Raw genomic sequence first — 19605 nt, 5'->3', positions numbered from 1 at the left:
AAAAATAACACCTCAGGGTGCCTAGGTGGTGCAGTGAGTAAAGCAACAGCCCTGGAGTCAGGAGGACCTGAGTTCAAATCTGACTTCAGACACTTAACACACAGACCAAAAAAAAAACTAGCCATGTGACCAATTGCCCTACCTTCCCCCCCCTCCAAAAAAAAATAACACATCTCTGCCCCATTGGGAAAAGAAAAAGAAATAAATAATTCTTGTAAGAAATGTGCATAGGCAAAGAGAATAAATCCTCCCCATTCACTGTATTCATACAAAAATGCACATGCATATGTACACACACATATACACATACATACATATTCAGAGGTATATATGTTATTTTTAAAATGATATAATATTTTATATTTAGCATTTCTCTCCATTAAAAATTTATCATGAGGGGCAGCCAGGTAGCACAGCTAGTAAGAGCACTGGCCCCAGTGTCTGGATGACTTGGGGATCAAATCCCAGCTCAGACACTTAGCACCACACCCAGAAATAACTGGCTGTGTAACCTTGAGCAAGTTACAAGTTACCCCAATTGCTTTAAAAAAATTTATCATGATATATGGTGTAAGATGTTAGCTTTTGCCAATGCCTTGACCAAATGATGTCTAGTTTTCCTTTCCCAACAGTTTCTCCTGAATAGGGAATCTTTCACTAAGTAGGATATATTCTTACATCGTTTAAATACTGGGCCCTTGAGTATGATTATTTCTGATTAAGAATTGCCTAGGAGAGCTTGCCAGTTCACGTCTCTAAAGGTCAGACTAATTTTATTTTTTCAATAAGTTTTTGGAGAGACTGGAGATGAGTTGGAAACACAGTCCAAGGAACTATGACTATGGCTGGGAGAGTAGAGGCTCTGAAAGTCCTTATGGGCAACCACACCAGGCATCAGACCCTAACACTGTGTTTATCAAGGGTGCCTGCAAAAATAATGGAAGAGAAAGAGCCCGAGGAGGTATTGGTATCCACTGGGGACCAGGCCATGCTCTAAACACAAGTAGTACATATTCTGGACAACAGACAAACCAAAGAGCATCATTAGAAGCAGCTGCCAAAGGGATTGAGCAAGCAAAGGCCCTAAATATGGACAGAGTTACTCTGTATACAAATAATGATCTTGTCGTCAAAGGTATGAATGAATGGATTGACACCTGGAAAGAAAATGACTGGAAAACAAGTAAAAAGAAAGATGTTGTCCACAAAGACCTATTCACTAGACTGGATAATATGACTCAGGGCATGAATGTTGATTGGAACTATGTCCCTGCTCGTTCCAAAGTTGAAGGCAATGTTGAAGCTCAAAGATTAGCCAGAAGAGCAACTAGAAAGTGAGAAGACTCAATCAGTACTTTGCAGATGGTGAAGTTTAAAGGGTCACTCTCTTTAATCCTGCAATGTAATCTCCAAATCTATCTTTTTACCCTTTCCACCTCCTGGTGTTGTCCCTGTCTTCCATGGCTATCTTTGGTCATGTTCTTCATATGCTTTCTCAGTTTTTCTATGTGCTATTTTCATTTTTCTTCAATAATATAAACAAAATACTATATACTATACTATAAACATACTATGAATAACTGTAGAAATTGTTCACATGTACTAATAAGAAGGGAAAGGCAGATATCCTCATCTCTGACGGATCCAACAAGTCTTGATCCAAACCACCTAGAAACCAATCCAAACTGCTTGACTGCTCATATGACTTTGGGTAATGGGAGTCACCAACTTTGCTTCCAGGTAAAAGGAACTGTGAAACAAACCTTGCTATCTCCTCTGACACTGCTTTCTAGGGACTTCTGGTTTTACCATTTGCCCTGCTTGTAGGCCCTCATCTGACTTTCTGACAATCTAAAGATGCCTATCTGTGCCATGCAATCTGCCCCTCTGGTATATTCTTATGACTTTCAGGACTTAGAACTTTTAAAAAAGTCTTTTCATTTACCCAGCAACTGAACTCTGTAATAATATGTTGTCTCCCCACTCACCAGAACTTGACCGTGGATTGTCTTTTTGTAGTTGTTGTCCATTCCCAGTACTGAGCATAGCACTTGGAACTCAGTTGGAATAGGAGTTCAGTAAATATTTTTTCATTAATTCATAGTATCTGGTTTATGGCTATGCTGACCCTTCTGATAAGTGCCATTTTTACTTTATGAAACAAACCACCTCTTTTTCCATTTAAGAAATACCTTTGGGGCTGCTAGATGGTGCAGTGAAGAGAGCAGCAGCCCTGGGGTCAGGAAGACCTGAGTTCAAATGCAGCCTCAGACACTTGACACACTAGCCGTGTGACTTTGGGCAAGTCACTTAACCCCGATTGTCCTCCAAAAAGCAAAAAAGAGAAAAAAAATTAAAAGAAAAACAAATACTTAAGGATTTGACAAAGGTAGAAAAAATAAGCAGCAAGGAGGGACTTTGGGAAGAGGCCCAAAATATGTTCAGTGATAGTCTGATCAATAGTGACATTGAATAATTCACATTTAAAATTTGTTTTCCTTTTTTTTGTAAAATATGATTGTGGTTTTTTTACTTTTACAATTCTGGATATTGATTCCTCTTAAAAGTTTCTTATAGATGATGGATGTCAAAGTCAAATAATTAAATTGTTCCTGTTTAAAAAAAAAGAATTGCCTAGGAGTTTGCTTTGAAATATATTTCTACTTTTTAAATAATAAAAATTTTGAGAATGTCTCTTTCATAATGAATTTTGAGGACTGAAAGAACTAATTCTTATCCTTTTAAATTTTTTTTTTCATTATTCTTGAGACTGATGTTTTTAAGTGCAAATACAGTTTTTAATTATTCTATTTAGTTCTATAAAGTAATCTCTTGGTGGTTTGATCAGTATAGCAGAGAATATACAATTTGATTTATATAGTTTTGCCTATCCCTCATGTACTTGCCAGTTATTTTTCTTAATTTTACTATTATCAGTCCCCTATTCAATAAACATAAATGACTTCCTATTGCTGTTGCTTAAAATTTAATTTATCTCAATCTATAATTTCCACTTCATTTTATGTTACTTTTCCTCTTCTCAGGGATTACAGTTCATCCAAATTGCCTTCTTCTGTGTTTCTCACACTCAGCTCTTCCATCTGTTCCTTTGATTTACTATTCCTGTTGTCTAGAATATAACTTCTCTTGACTGCTACATCATACAATCTGTTTTTTTCTTCATGACAAAATAAACACCACCTTCCATGTGAAGTCACCCATGAGTCCAAACTGCTGGTATTCTGCCTTACTACGTTTTATTTAATTAAGTTGCATTTATTTTATTTTATTTGTTCTGCATGTACTTGCTATGCACATGGTATCTTCCTTGATAGACTGTAAGATCCCAAACAGGAGCAGGTATGTTATTTTCTTTATCTTTGTATCACTGGACCTTAGCAAGGACTTACTTATTGCTTATTGATAGATTGTTATTGGTGGGACCTGACCATGAGCAGTGAATATCTTTTGATGATGTGCCTTGCTGTATTTTTCTAAAGAGTGTCCAAGGAGGACTCACACCTCTGTTGTGACAGCGTGCTGAGTCCCATTCAGGGCTGCTTATCCACCTTTTGTGTCTACCTAGCACTCAACTTTCTTTTCTTTTCTTTCCTTTTTCTTTTTTTGCTTTTTGGAAGGCAATTGGGGTTAAGTGACTTGCCCAAGGTCACATGGCTATGAGGAAGTTTTAAGTTTCTGAGGCTGCATTTGAACTCAAGTCCTCCTGACTCCAGGGCTCGTGCTCTATTGACTGCACCACCAAGCCACCCCAGCACTCAACTTTAACCTGTGTCATGAAGAAACATTAGCATGCAGATCAGTCACATCCCAGTAAAACTGTCTCAGTAGATGAGCTAAACCAGGTTGAAAGTAATCAATAGGTCTCCAACCTGTCAGAAAGTTAGGGTGGTGTCTACTGTAAGTGTGTGAATACTTCCCCTGGTAGAATGAGTGAATGAGAATAATTTAATTCAACAGTCATGAAGGTAGCTGAAACAGGCATTGTAGAGTGCTTAGAGTTTGGTCAGATACAGAAAATTCCAAGGTCATCCACTGCATCCTGGGTCATCACCAATTGTCCTGACTTGTTTTGCCTCTGAATATTAACAATTCTGGAAGAGAAAGTGAGACTGAGGGCTTTGCACAATTCTGCCTCACTTAAATCCAATTCACTCACTAGTCAAGATATTATCATGTGATGTCCTTTTTCCTCTTCAAAAATGGACAAGAAATAACAATAATTTTCTTTAATTATACTTTTATATGACTTAAATATGTCTTTGCATTTTGACTGCCAGGAATTTTATGCATTTTCTAGTTATTTTGAATGTGGTCTTTCTCATTTTCTGCTGAATTTTATTATTGCTACATAGAAATGCTCATCTATTTGGTGGATTCAAGTTTCATTAAGTTATTTTTCTAAAGTTATCAATCATTTTAAGTGGATTTCTTAAAGGTTCCCTGAAGTTTTACTCTGTAAACAATCACATCATCAATGTATTCAAATAATTTTGTCTTTTTTTCATAAATGTTTATGAGTCAAATTTTTTCTGTCATATTCTTACCACTAGCACTCCTATAAATCTATTAAATAATAAAAGAAATAAAAGACATCTTTGTTTCAAACTGGCATTTACTGGGGCAGTTTCTAGTATTGTTATATTACCCATAATACTGGTTTTTAGCTTTAAAAGCATAATTTTTAATCAAATTAAATAACATTTCCTTGCATATTTCTTTTTTTTTTCCTTTGGAGGGCAATTGGGGTTGTGACTTGCCAAAGGTCACATGGCTAGTTTCTGTGTTAAGTGTCTGAGGCTGGATTTGAACTCAGGTCCTCCTGACTCCAGGGCCAGTGCTCTATTCACTGTGCCACCTAGCCACTCCTTCCTTGCATTTTCTAATGTTTGTACCAATGAAATGGTACATTTCATCAAAAGACCTTTCTTATTACTATTGATATAATCATGTGTTTTTGTTACTTACTTGTGTTTAAATTTTTAATAAGTCCATATATCAGAATAGTGAGCTGGTCTTGCTATACCTCTGACACATACAGCCAGTTTGATATTGGACAAGTCTCTTAACCCCTGATTGTGTTAATCTAAGAGTATAAGTGAAGAGAAAATGCCAATTTTCGTTGATAGAAAGGAATATGTTAAAACAAAGAAATACCCAGTCTTTTACTCATACCTGTTTCTTAATTATGGTAATAGCTTTCATAATGTTGAGGCATGCTTGTACCCATAGTATATGTGCAACTTGGGTGCAATGAACAATTCTTGGATGGATCATTGTAGTCTTTTATCTAGGAATATATTTATGATTTTTATATGAATATTCATCAGAATCTTGGAATAAAGTACCTTTCTACTCTACTCTTTACTTGTTTAGGCAACAGAGCTATATTTGTACCAGAAAAGAAGAGTTTGCAAGACTGCATTTTATTCTAACTTTACAGTTTTGTATTCACTTAATTTCTCTTTAAATATTTGATACAATTCATTTTAAAATACATCTGGAATAATATGATTCTTAAATTAGTCTAATGAAGGAGGCAGAATATATATTTTGGTCCCCATCTTGAAGATAAGAAAATTGAGTTTCTGAAAATATATGGCATTATAAACATTTCATAGTTATTGGAAAATATAAGTCTTTATTCAAATTTATACTTTTACTCCTTCAATTTAACCAGATCATTATTGATGCCTTGCCTGAAGTTCTAAAGTATATATCTATATCTATATCTATATCTATCTATCTATCTATCTATCTATATATATATATATATATATATATATATATATATATATATATATATACTAATAATTTCAGTTAACATAGATGATCTCAAAAATTCCTTGTAACTAAGTCTATGGTTCTTTGATTCTAGGACTTTTTCTTGCTTTGATTTTTTTTTTCACAGTGGGGGTGGAAGGAGGAAAAAGATCAGGTGAAAGTGTAATACCAACTAATGGACCAATGTCATTAGTGATCTTTCTACTCTCAGTGTCTTGTCATATTGTTGCCAGACAATGCAGAAACTAGAAAGGCTTACCTCAGCTATAACTCAGAATTCCTGAGTTTAAGCAATCTGGTCTAATCAAATTAACATTTATTAAGTGTGCCAGGCACTATGCTAGGCTCTCGAGATGTTCACTTTTCATTTTTGAAGAAGATCAATGATATCAAGATCGTGATGTCTTGACTTTGACCTGAATTGTATTTAAGTAAGATAGGGAGGACTGCAGAAAGTCATCATTCTCACTCTTTCCTCCAGAGTCTTCAGAGTCCAGTGACAAGACAAAAGTCCAGAAGACAGATGATGTTCAGGAAGCAGTGGGTGATTTTGACCTTTTTAAATTAAGGTCTTTCCCTGCTCACAATTTATCTGAGGCAACACCCATTTGATGACTAAGTAGAGGTAAAAATTGAGACAAAAAATGTCCTAGTTTAATATCACAAAGTATCAGACTAGGAGGGGAAGACCCTCAGTAAGAGAAAACAATTGATGTTTACACTCACTCTGACCCATCAATACCCAAACAATGAGCAATCAAATCAAGGCTTTAGTTGGAGCCTATTATTGGCCATTCAATGAAAGCCAGATTGATTTGGGTTTTAGTGCTCCATTTGAATTACAATGCGCTTTCTTAAAGCTTTCTTTTCCAGAATCTCTGGAGAAATAATAAAAAGAAAGATACTTCCTTCCCATAAAGAGTGAGACAATGTACAAAAGCAAGGTAGGCTGGAATGGTAAGGGGGTACCTGGAAGTATCTGGCACAAGGGCATCTTGTTCAGTGGAAATGAAATCAAGGAGGACAGCAGATATAAATGGATTGTCCAATTTCTGCCCTATATAAAGGAAAATATTGGGAAGTGTTTGGTGCTTTGCCAGCCCTCCAATCAGAGGGGATAGATAGGAAGCTCAGGGTGGTGGTGTCAAGCAAGGCTCCAGTCAGAAGCATAATGGTAAGTTTAGAAGTGATGACCTTATCCTGGGTAGGGCATCTTGTTCTGTGCAATTAAAATAAGACAGGTTAGGATGGAGCCCAGATGGCAGACTAGAAGCAGGAAGTTTCATGACTTCCCACCACAACTCCCTCCAATACCTGTAAAATATGAGTCTAAACAAATTTTAGAGGTACAGAAACCACAAAGTGACAGAGAAAAATAAATCTCGCACTGAAGGCAGACTGGCAGGCTGACAGGAAGGGTCTATCACACCAAACTGGGAGCCAAATTTGCTACATAGAAAAGGAATTTCAAAAACACACTTGAAGAGAATAATTCCTTCAAAATTAGACTGGAGCAAATGAAAGCTAATGACTTTATGAGAAATCAAGATAACTATAAAACAGATCCACACAAATGAAAAAAAATAGAAGGGAATATGAAGTATCTCATTGGAAAGACTACTGATCTGGAAAATTGATCCAGGAGAGATAAATTAAAAATTATTGGACTACCTGAAAACCATGATCAAAAACAGAACCTAGAAATCATCCTTCAAGAAATTCTCAGGAAAATTGCCCTGCTATTCTAGAATCAGAAGGCAAAATAGAAATTGAAAGAATTCATTGATCACCTCTTTAAAATGATACCAAAAAGAAAACACCTAGGAATATCAAAATCAAATTCCAGATTTCCCAGGTCAAATGGAAAATATTTTAAGCAACCAGGAAGTAACAATTTTACTATTGTGGAAACACAATCAGGACAGGACAAAATTTAGCAGCTTCCACATTAAGGGATGGAAGGGCTTGGAATATGATATTCTGAAGGTCAAAAGAGCTAGGATTAAAACAAAGAATCACCTACCCAGCAAAACTGAGTATAATGTTTTAGGGGAAATATTCAACGAAAGAGAGGGATTTCCAGTATTCTTGATGAAAAAAACAGAGATGAACAGAAAATTTGCTTTCAAATACAAGAAACAAGGGAATCATGAGAAGGTAAACAGGAAAAAGAAGTCATAAGGAACTTATTAAAGTTGAACTCTTTACATTCCTTCGTGGAAAAATGATAATTGTAACTTATGAAACTTTTCTCAGTATAAAGATAGTTGGAGGGAATATCTGAGTATGTGTGTATACATACATATATATATATATATACACAAATATTTATACATATATATGTACACATACATATGCATGTTTATATAGAAGGCTATAGGTGTGTTTATAAATACATATGTGAGTGTGTGTATATATGTGTCCATGTATACATAGACAAAGAGCAGAGGATCAGTTGAATGGGAAGGGATAATATCCAAAAAAATAAAATTAAGAGGTGAGAGAGGAATATAATGAGAGGAGATAGGGAGATATAGAATATGGCAAGTTGTCTCATATATGAGGCGGAAGAAAACTGTTACAATGGAGGGGATGAACAGAAAGGTGAAAGGGAATGGGTGAACCTTACTCTCATTGTATCTGGCTTAAGGAGAGAATAACATACACACTCATTTGGATGTCCTACCCTACAGGAAAATAGGGAGGAAGTGGATAAGAGGTGGTATGATAGGAAGCAGGGCAGATTGGGGTAGAGGGTAGTTAGAAGCACACACTTCTGAAAAGGAACAGGGTCAAAGGAGAAAATAGAATAAGCAGGGGGTGGGATAGGATGGAGGAAAATATAGTTAGACTTTCACAATATATTTACTATGGAAATGTTTTGCATAACTACACATTTATGGACTATATTTAATTGCTTATATTCCCAGCATGAGGAGGGAAGAAGGAAAATATGGAAATCAAAGTTTCAAAAACAAATGTTAATTTCTTTTCTTTTCTTTTTCTTAACATGCATCTGGGACAAAAGATATACAGGCACTGAGGTATAAAAATCTATCTTGCCCTACTAGAAAATTAGAGGGGGATGGGGAAGGATATAAGAGAGGGCAGATTGGGGGAAGGGGTATTCAGTCAGCTCACTATTTTAGGGTGGGATGTAGGGGAAAGATGGGGAGAAATTTTTAACCTAAAATCTTGTGGAAATAAATGTTGAAAACTAAAAATAAACAAATTAAAAAAAAACATTTGGGGGCAGCTAGGTTGCACAGTGAATAGAGCACTGACCCTGGAGTCAGGAGGGCCTGAGTTCAAATCTCGCCTCAGACACTTAATACTTACTAGCTGTGTGGCCTTGGGCAAGTCACATAACCCCAAATTGCCCTGCCTCCCCCCCAAAAAAAAGTTTAAAGAAAAAAGAAAATATTTTCCCAAGCATCATGAGAAAAAAATCAGGCAGGTTAGCTGTTCAAAGTAGAATTCAATCTGCCATCCCTGTCCATGACAGTAATAGTAATTATAGCCATTCCCTCCTTGATTTCCAACTTAATGTGCTTTTTTTTGACATTTTATTTGTCCCTTATTTTAGGTTTATGATTGTTCTTTGATTGCGGTTCTTATTTTGTCAAGCCATATGTATTTTCATTCTTTCCTTTGGTCCCTCATCCCATATCTTTTACTCACACTAACACTCAGTCTCAAGGATGATTAGATGCTCATTAAATGTTACATAACCTTATAGATTTCTTAGGAAAGCTTGTGTTAATTCTTTAAAATTTAAATTATCTTTAAGTTATTCAAAACAAAACAAAACCAGAAGCTTTATCTAATCTTGGCTCAAATCTTGTACCTCACCATTAACAATTATTGAATGCTTTTGAAAATTAGAAATTCCATTGTCTTTCCCTAATCTCCTATCCATCTTTGCTTCTTTGGGACTCACTTTCCTTCTAGCTAGTTCTAGCTTCTCACTCATCTTTACATCAATCTCTAGATCTTCCTCTCCTCTCTGTTTTCCCTATTCCCCCAGCTCATGCATCACCTTGAATTCTTTAGAGTATGGACCCCACCATTAATCAATTCAACAGGTCAGTCTCCTCCCTTTGTTACTCTTTTGTCCTTCACACATTGTTAATAATCTTCCTGAGTCATTCCCATGATTTACTTTCTCCAAGAATATTCCTGCACTGTTTAATATTGCTAAAGAAATTCAGTACAATCTTTCTAAGATTCCCGTTATCTAACCTCAACTGGCCCCTTGCTGACACATAAGATTCTTTTTATTTTTCCTTGATTTTTTTCCCTATATCCTTCTTCATTTCTTTTGTACTAAACCATCTCTCTTCTTTAGGAACTAAATATTCCCTTCTTTTGTAGCAGATTTCCTAATGTCCTGAATTATTGAGAAAACAGATCTCTTTTATCTTTACTCTTGTGCACATCAAAAAAAGTCACTCAACATTATCACTCATATTCTTTTATTTTATTGCAAATTCTGTGGAAATGGTAGTCTTTCTTTTTACTAAGATCATGATATCTAACAGTTCTCAGTCACTTGTACGAGGAGCTTGTTTAAGTAATTCCCTCTCTTTCATGTTAAATTTCTCTTTATTTTTTTACAAATTTTCTACAAATATGTCCAGGTATCCTCATTTTTTTAAATAAAAAAAAAACCCTTCACTTTAACTTACTATTCCTTGAGGGTTCCATTATTTATCTCTCCAAGTTTTCCTATCAAAGTATTTGAAAAACATATCTGATATGCACTTGCTACCTCCCTGTTCCCAGTACCCACACACTCTTCAATCCCTTTCTCTCTGGCTTAACTTAATATTTTGCAGAAACTTTTTACCATTTAAGTAACCAACAATCTTTTAACAACAAATTTAGATAGTTGTTTCTCAGTCTTCCTCTTTCTTGACTTTTGCATCTTTTGAAACTTATGCCCTGAATATTTTCTCCTCCTTTAGCTTCTGATATGCTCATTTCTACCATTGCAACTTATTTTTTGACCATTCTTTTCAATTTTCATTTACTGGATCAATGTCAATTTCTTCAAAGGTTCTGTCCTGGTCCTTCTTTTTTATTCCTTCTCTATAGTTGCCCCTTAGCAATTTCACCTTTTAATGAAGGGGAGAAAAGATTGACATAGTTATTACCTAAAAAGCAAAAAACAAAAAATACAAAGATTGAGGAAAATATAGTGAAGAGATTTTAAAAAGGAAGATTGCCAATTGGTTAAAAATAATGCATCACTCCAAATTAATTACTTTGATATCATCTGGACACATGCACCAAGGAAGCTCTCTTATGGGGCTTGGGGAGGGGAGATGGGAAGAGGGAGGGAGACAGACCAACAGACAGATGTGGATGGCATTGTAGAACCTAGTCCTGCCCATGTAAAGTAGGATCTATACTGGGAATGGCCAAGACTTTATGGGACCTGGCCACACCATTCAGGTATCTTGAGGGTCGAACACAAGCAGGCTCTGGCACAATGTCCAAATCCTTCAAACATAAGCTAAAGATATGAAAAGATATAAGAAAACTCCAAATATAATGAAGCCAGTAAGGTAAATCCAAAGAAGAAAGTTAATGAGTTCAAATGACTTAAAATAGAGACACAAATAAAAGAATGATTTTACCAAAGAGACTGTAAGAATGGCTTAGTTAAATAAAGCTGTAGATTTTAAAAATGAAATTAGATCTCTTGAGATAAAAAAGAACAACAGGAAAAGAATTGGGAATTGTGACCAAGAAGAGTAATATCTATCAAACAAAATAGAGTGAATTAGAATCATAGATTTCATCATGAATGCTCTTGAAAAATATGGTTTTTCACTGTGTTGATCAGAGGTTTTAAATCTTTCAAAGTTGTTTTTCTTTATAATATTGTCTTTGGATATTTTTGCCCCCTGCTCTGCTTACTTCATGCTGCAGTGATTCACACAAGTCTGCCTTAGGTTCTATGAAAATAGTTCCTTGTGTGATATCTTATATTACAATACTTTTCTGTTATCTTTGTATAATATAAAATGTTCAGCCATTCCACAAAAAAATTTCTACAAAAAATTATTCACTTATTAAGTACTACACCAATCAAAGTACAAAATTATTATTTTATAGAGCTAGAAAAAATAATGAAATTCATCTTGGAGAACAAAAGTTTAAGAATATCAAGAGTCAATAAAAATGTACAAGAAGGCTCAGCAGTACCAGATTTCAAATGATATTACAAATTATTAATCATGAAAACAATCTTATATTGTCTAAGAAATAGAGTGGTAGAACAGTGGAATAGGTTATCTGAACAATAAATGTAATAAATATCGACCATAACTATTTGATAAATCCAAAGATCGAATGTTTGGGGGCAAGAGTTTACCCTTTGGCAAAATTTGCTGAGATAACTGGAAAGAAATTTGCCAGAAACTAGGCAATGACTAGCACCTCACACAATATATTAAAATAATGTAAAAATTGGAACCTAATATTGACATAAAGGATAATGTAAGTAAATTATGATAATTTAAATAAATAAAAGAAGCATGAAAAAGTAGGAAAATATATAGCTAAGGAAGAGTTTACAACTGAACAATAGAGAGCATTACAAGAAGTAAAATTAACATTTTTGATTATGTGAAATTTCAAAAAACGTTTTTCATACACACAGATGCTGACACAGACACACACATGTGCACGCACGCGCACACACACACACACACACACACAAACACAGAACAGTACAAACTAGCAGGAACCTGAGGAAAGATATTTTACAGGATATTTTCTGATAAAGGCTTCATTTCTCAAATATATAAGGAATTAAGCCAAATTCAGGAAAAAAAAAACTAAGAGTCTTCCCTCAACTTATAAGTGGTCAAATGATATGAATGTGCAGTTTTCATAAGAAATCAAAACTACCAATAGTCCCATAAAAATGCTCTAAATCACTACTGAATAGAGAAATCAAAATCAAAATATCTCTGAGGTACCTTATTATACCCATCAGATTGTCTAACATGACAGAAAAGGAAAATGATAAATGCTAAAGTGGAATTGGGGAAAAATAGGTACACTATTGTGCTGTTGGTGAAGTTACAAGCTGGTTCAACCATTATGTAACTATGACTTAAAGACTATAAAATTATGCATTTCATTTGACCAAGCAACACCACCATTAGACCTCTATAACAAGGTGATCAAGAGAAAGGGGAAAAGGGCCTATATGTACAAAAATATTAATTCATCTCTTTTTTGTGGTGGCCAAGAATTAGAAATTAAAGAGATGCCTATTAGGGAATGACTGAACAAATGATAATATATGATTGTGATGGAACACAGCTGTGCTATAAAAAATAATGAGCAAGATAGTTTCAGACAAAACTTAGGTAGATTTATATGAACTGAAGCAAAGTGTCGTGAAGAGAAATAAAAGGATATTGCATACAATAACAATAATAGTCAACTGTGAAAGACTTAAATTCTCTGTTCATGACAATGATCAAAGACAATTCCAAAGGCCCTAGCATGAAAAATGCTATCCAGCTCCAGAGAGAGAACTGATGGAGTTTGAGTGCAGATTGAAGCATTTTTTTCACTTCCTTAATCTTTCTTTTCTTCCTTTTTTTTTTTTTGCTTTTTAGTACATTACTAATATGGATATATGTTTTGTATGACTTTAAATGTATAATTGATTTCATGTTTCTTGTCTTCTCAATGGATGACAGAGTGCCTGGAGAGAGGGAGAGAATTTGAAATACTTTTTGGAAAAATTAGTGTTTAAAATAAATTTTTTATTTTTGTGTATTTTTATTTCTTTTATTAAATGCTTACCAATTACATTTTAATATAGTTCAGGCCTAAGTTGAGGGTGTTGTAGTCCCCACATATGACCTGGAGGCCACTTATTTTACAACTGATTTAGAAAGACTTGAAAAGCATATTTCTGGGAATTACTTAAGTTGTTCATCCTTCATTTTGGGGAAGAAACAATGACATAATGGGTAATATCTTGACTTGGACTTGAGCAGGATTTAAGTGATGCTGAGTTGGACAAATTGTCATTCACTCTCTCTTCCTGATGTATCACAGTCCAGTGGCAGACTTGAGTTAGATCATTTACTACTTGTTCTGCTGGAGGAAGTATCAATTTTGATGATATCCTAGAATTATTTAAGTAAGAGAAATTAAAGTCAAGATTGTTCTGAGGAGAAATAACAAGGTTTTATGTTGTGTAAAAGTAACTTTTTGACATGCAATCATCTTGATGGAAATTCTCATTCAACATGCATTTCCTGATTTTCTCAGTTTTAACCTTTCAGCGTAAAATACTTCAACTCCCTATGTTATGATTAACAAATGCATTTCACTGGAAATGAAGTGACATAAATAACTCTAAATGACATCACTGTGCTGTGTTCCTCATAAAGCACACGTGATATAATAGGGTTTCTGAATATACAATTTTGTTTTAAACTGTCGAGAAAAAAAAAGAATAGAGACATTAACATTGAAGGTTTCAAGGACTTATGCTTTTGTTATATCAATCCAAATGTGAACTTGAGTTTTCTTAATTCCCCTGAATATACATTATATTTATCTTGTGCAAATTAACAAAAATGCTATCACAATATATTTAAAAGTTGATTAAATAGTAGATTGAAATACAAATATTAACCATATATTTATTAAGCCTATATATTTGCCTAAAAAAATCTGACAGGTAAAATAAAAGCAAAAGAATATAATCAGGCAATAGATGAGGATCATATAAATGAGAACTTCAAAGAAGATTGGAGATAGGAAATTGAGACTTAATGCTCTCATATGACTTGTCCAATGTCACACAGGAAGTCAGTAGCAGAACTGGAATTCAAACTTGCATCCTTTAAATTAAATCTCTTATTCTTTCTATTATTTCACAGATACTTTTAGAGACTAATTAACATTTTAAATTTTTAAATGAATATAATTATCTGAAGGATATTTTTTCTCCACCAATTGTTACATGCTTCTATAGATCAGTGATATTATATTTGTGGGCATTCTTTTTTCCAATGCAACATGGCATAACACATTCATTCTAATACTGTTATATTGTCAATTTTCATTCAGTTGCTTATATTATTCAATCTGTGTCCCAGGTACCAAAAGAATTCTTTTATATGCTTTACAAATGTCTTCTAATCAATTTATCAACATTTAGCAAGGACCTACCAGGCATCATGCCAGGGACTAACTACATCTCTTTACATATTTCAGGAATATTAGTTTAACAATGGTGAGCTAATCATCTATTTTTCTATTCTATTACTTCATAAATAGTGCATTTTCCCAGTCAAATGAATCCTTACTATTATCTTTTATGTCATTTTCCCAATGAAAGAGATCACTGTTAATATGCTATAGCTTATCTATATTCATCATTCTTTTCGTTATCTTTTTGGTCACCTACAATTTTGATTCTTCTGAGATCATAAGTTTCCAATATTCAGAGCCATTTAGAGTCATTGGGTAGTTGATGATATACACACATACATATTCATATACATATACATATATACACACAAGAACATACACACAGTTATATGCATATATACATATATGTATACATATATATGTATACAGTCATTTGGAAGTAGTTTGAGACATTCAGCAGCATTGCAGTTTTCCAAAATCAATCAAGCCTGTATACTTACTCCTCTCTTCTTCTGTATCATTTGAATATGTTACTCTCCAGTGGCAAGATGTAGATACTTATGAACTTTCTCAATGTTTTCCCAATCCAATTATGTCACAATCTGAGCAACATGTATTCCTTATTCATTTGATTTTTCTTAAGTCAGTTGCTAGAGACCACTTTTTTAGTTGACATGGATTTCACCGAAGAGACCTTCCACTATTCTTGGGCTCAGGGCAAGTGAAATAATGTCTCCTTTAAATAGAAGCATCTAGAGAACACAAAAAGATAATTTTTTTATTGGGCATTTTTTTCTGTTTTGGCAATTTATTGATATCAATAACTAAAGGCCCTTTAATAAAGCAATCTCTGTGGTTCAATCTGTCAAAGAAATTTGATGATTGTAACATATTCACAGGAGAATGATATGGATAAATACTTCACTTTGTTCTACTCATGCCAATGTTTTTTGTTGTTGCTTGTTTTTTTATTTTAGTCAATGAAAGTAAAGATTTTTTTTTTTTACTATTCTATCTCTCCAAGTTAATTGCATGGCTATAAGATTAGGACTAATTAAGACAATCATCACTAAAAGTCTTCCTGTTCTTTTTTTCCCATCTTTTTATCAATCATATTTTCAATGCACACATAGATTATAGTAATAACCATTTTAGATGTGAAAAAGTCATCTATTATGAGTCATCCATTAGTCATTTTTTTCCTTTTTTAAACAATATAATGTTTTTTTCCCCATTCTTTTGGATAACTGGAAAATGATACCCACATTCCTTTACCTTTGTCTCGTCAACAGCAGAAATGTCTTCTTTGAGTATTTGATCACTTGAAATGAGTCATCCATTCTAATTACGTTTTTGGAATGCCCTTTCTGCCCTCTTAATACTGTTGTTGTTTATCCTTCATGCTCAAAGAGGACTGAAATGACATCATGTTGTTAGGGTCAATGTACAGTGCATCCACCTGTAGCTAGTTATGCCAATATGAGCTCTGAAGTCTTTACCACAGGTCAGGCACAAACAGTCCATATAACCATTTTGGAGGGAGATGTCTCTAAATTTGTGAATCTCATGTTTTTTTGAGCTACAACAATTCCACTTTCCTCATATGGCACAGATACACTATGCTGGACAGTCTTGTGCCACTGTCCATTATGTCTCACAATCAATGCCAAAGTTCTTCAGAGAGACCTTGAGAGTGTCCTTATGTTGCTTTTTCTGACCACCATGTTGGAGCCTGGCTGAGGAGTGAATAGATATAAGATAGTTTTATCTCCATTGTTAAGAGAAAAATTCCAATTTAAAATCATTTATCTCAGCATTTCTAATCTATTTTATCTTCCTTTCTGGATTACCTATAAAAGTTTTTAGACCTAGGAATTCCATCAAAGTATATGCAGTCTTTCCTTCCTCTTTATTTTTCACAGATTTGTGAGGAGATAACATTTACTCTGACCAATAATATTTTATAAATGGGTTTTTAAACCAACATTGCTTTGGTGGCAATATTTCTCCCATTTGGTAAATAGGCAAAATGTTCAGTATGGCAATTTCTGGGGTCTTTTGTTGTCATCTCCGTGGTGATTGATTTGTTAGTTAAATTTCTGCTCTGTTTTTTTTTTTTTAGTTTTCAGAGTGAATAGCTTTAAAAAAATAAATTGTAGCTGATGCAATCATACATCAAAACTTCTTATTTTAATTTTTTTCTTCTAAATAGTTGTTAACTTTAACCGTTGTTCTAATAAGTTGGTAGCTGAACACCAATACAGGTGGGTGAGATTTTAAAGAATCTTCAGTATTGTGAAACTTGTACTGGTAGGCAACCAGGCTGAATCTGAACCATTGGCTAGACTCTTAAGGAATCTGAGCACTTTTAATGGAAGCAAGATGGACATTGTATACAGAAGACTGGGAAGATCTTGATGTCATCTAGGAGTAGCCAGTCTAGGGTGAGTGGGAGGTAACAGAGAAGGACCAGGAAAGGTCAAGTGCCCCATTGGAATGCCAGGGATTTGGGCCACTTGGAGGAGGTCTAGATAGAATTAAGGAGTGGTGGTCTAGTGTGGGGTTAGGTGCAGACAATAGGGCTAAAATGAAAGGGCAGTTAAAAGGATTATACTGAAATGAGCATCAGGCTAGCACTAGGAGGTGTCTTGTGGCAGAGTTCAGGGGAAGTTGTCTAGGGAGGGGGGAGTGGTAAGCTTTATTGGGAAACTTTCACAAAATTATTATATAGGGACAGCTAGGTGGCATGGTGAATAGAGCACTGGCCCTGGAGTGAGGAGTAAGTTCAGGAGTGAGGAGGAATTGAGTTCAGATCTGACCCCAGGCACTTTACACACTTACTAGTTGTATGATTTGGGGCAAGTCACTTAAACCCAATTGCCTTGCCTTCCCCCCTCCAAAAAATCAAAATAAAACAAAACAAAAACAAATAAACAAAGCAAATTATATAAAGGAGCTGCACGGATTTATGGGATGAATGCAAGAAAAGAAGCAGCTTTAATAAAAGAATGAAAGTAAATGAAGGTGAAGATTGAACTAAATGGAAAACATACAAACGAAATATTGAAAAATGTAAAATGGAAGGAGAATATAAAAATTTGAATTAGTGTTAAATGGTATGATCTATAGAAAAGAAAAATAATTGTTACAATCTATATGCTCAACACAAACATGTTCTTAACATTTGGTAGCTTAATCTTCACAGAGGGAAATGGGGGTTAGTAAACAAAGATTTTCAAAATATTCCCATATAACCTTGATTTTGTTGCAGAAACCCATCTGTTTGTCTTTCAAAGTTTCCAAGGTATTTAGCAGTTACCTGCATCTCTCTATATGGTTGGATTTAATTGCCTCCAATGTCCAGTGTTTATATTTTTCCCTTTTATTTTGCAAATCATTTGCAAATTACTTTGTCATTTTTTTTCTTCTGAATGATGGATTAATGCAATGAATGATAATGGAAGAAGGGAGAATCCTATCTCACCACCTCATTATGTCCAGTGCTCCAAGAGGAACTCCTCAGATGCCTTTGGCTTTACCGTGAAACTTTCTCAAAAACATGCTCTCAAACTATTGTCTGGCCCATCTAGAAATTATATTTTAGATTTAATTTTTGACCAAAGATCAAGCTTATGATAAAATATATTGTTTATGAAGAAACACTTCATTGAGTGGACACTATGAATACTTGGAGACCAATACATTCTTCTAGTCTTTCCCCAAAGAACATCTGCCAAACCATCAAACTTCTTTTTACTCAGGGTAAATAATCCAGCCTCTATTATTGTGGAGACTTCTTAAACCATAGTTTTACAAAAAAGAAGACATTTTCTTTTATGTATATATGTAAAGTCCAAAGGAAAAATAAAGAAGTTAGGTTAACTTTTTTTCTTCTGATATTATATTGTAGGAATTTAAGGACCTCATTTTTCTCCTCACCCAAAAGATAAAAACAAAAGACAACCTGAAAAGGTTTAGATATATAAAAAAGAAACTACAATAAGGGAGAACACAATTTAAAAAGTTGACCAAATATTTTTAGAAATTTTTACAGAACAAATTGTAATATTAAGTCAAATTAAGTCAAAAAAGTATTTATGAAACATTTATTAGCTAACTCTAAATGCTAAACACATAAAGAAAGGGAAAACAAACACACAAGCAAAACCATTCCTTGCCTTTAAGCATTTACTGGTATAATGGGATAGGGAACAGCATGACGACAATCAGGTACCCACAAGATACACACCGGATGAATTGGAGGGCAAAGCACTAGCATTATTGGAGATCAGGGAAGGTTTCTTTTACAGATATGATTTTAGTTGGATATGAAGGAAACTAGAGAAAACAGGAAATGGTGAGAGAGAAAACAATGGAACCAACATGTGCATCAATATGGAATTACAAAATAAATACCAAGTAAAAGATATTATTTGGTAGGAGAGTGGTAATAATTAGGGTGAACAGGAAAGGATTTGCATAGGAGATGCAAATAGGAGATGTATGATGGTTGAATCTTGAAAGCATCAAATGTTCATAAAGGCATGGATCTACAAAATGGATAGCAGGAAGGGTATAGATTATTATTGTTGTTATTATTATTGA

At 34.3% G+C, this 19605-nt stretch overlaps 1 pseudogene; it reads left to right on the top strand.

Annotated features, from left to right (window-relative positions):
- Positions 1–807: 807 nt before the first annotated feature.
- On the top strand, positions 808–1338 carry LOC138166574 (ribonuclease H1 pseudogene; annotated as a pseudogene).
- The last annotated feature ends 18267 nt before the right edge of the window (positions 1339–19605 follow it).

This window comes from Petaurus breviceps, unplaced genomic scaffold (genome assembly GCF_028583685.1).
Source record: "Petaurus breviceps papuanus isolate PSGF00001 unplaced genomic scaffold, PetGlider_PUasm1.0 225, whole genome shotgun sequence".
Taxonomy (NCBI): domain Eukaryota; kingdom Metazoa; phylum Chordata; class Mammalia; order Diprotodontia; family Petauridae; genus Petaurus; species Petaurus breviceps.
The sequence above is the reverse complement of the archived record's forward strand: the minus strand, read 5'-3'. Positions and strand labels throughout refer to the sequence as shown.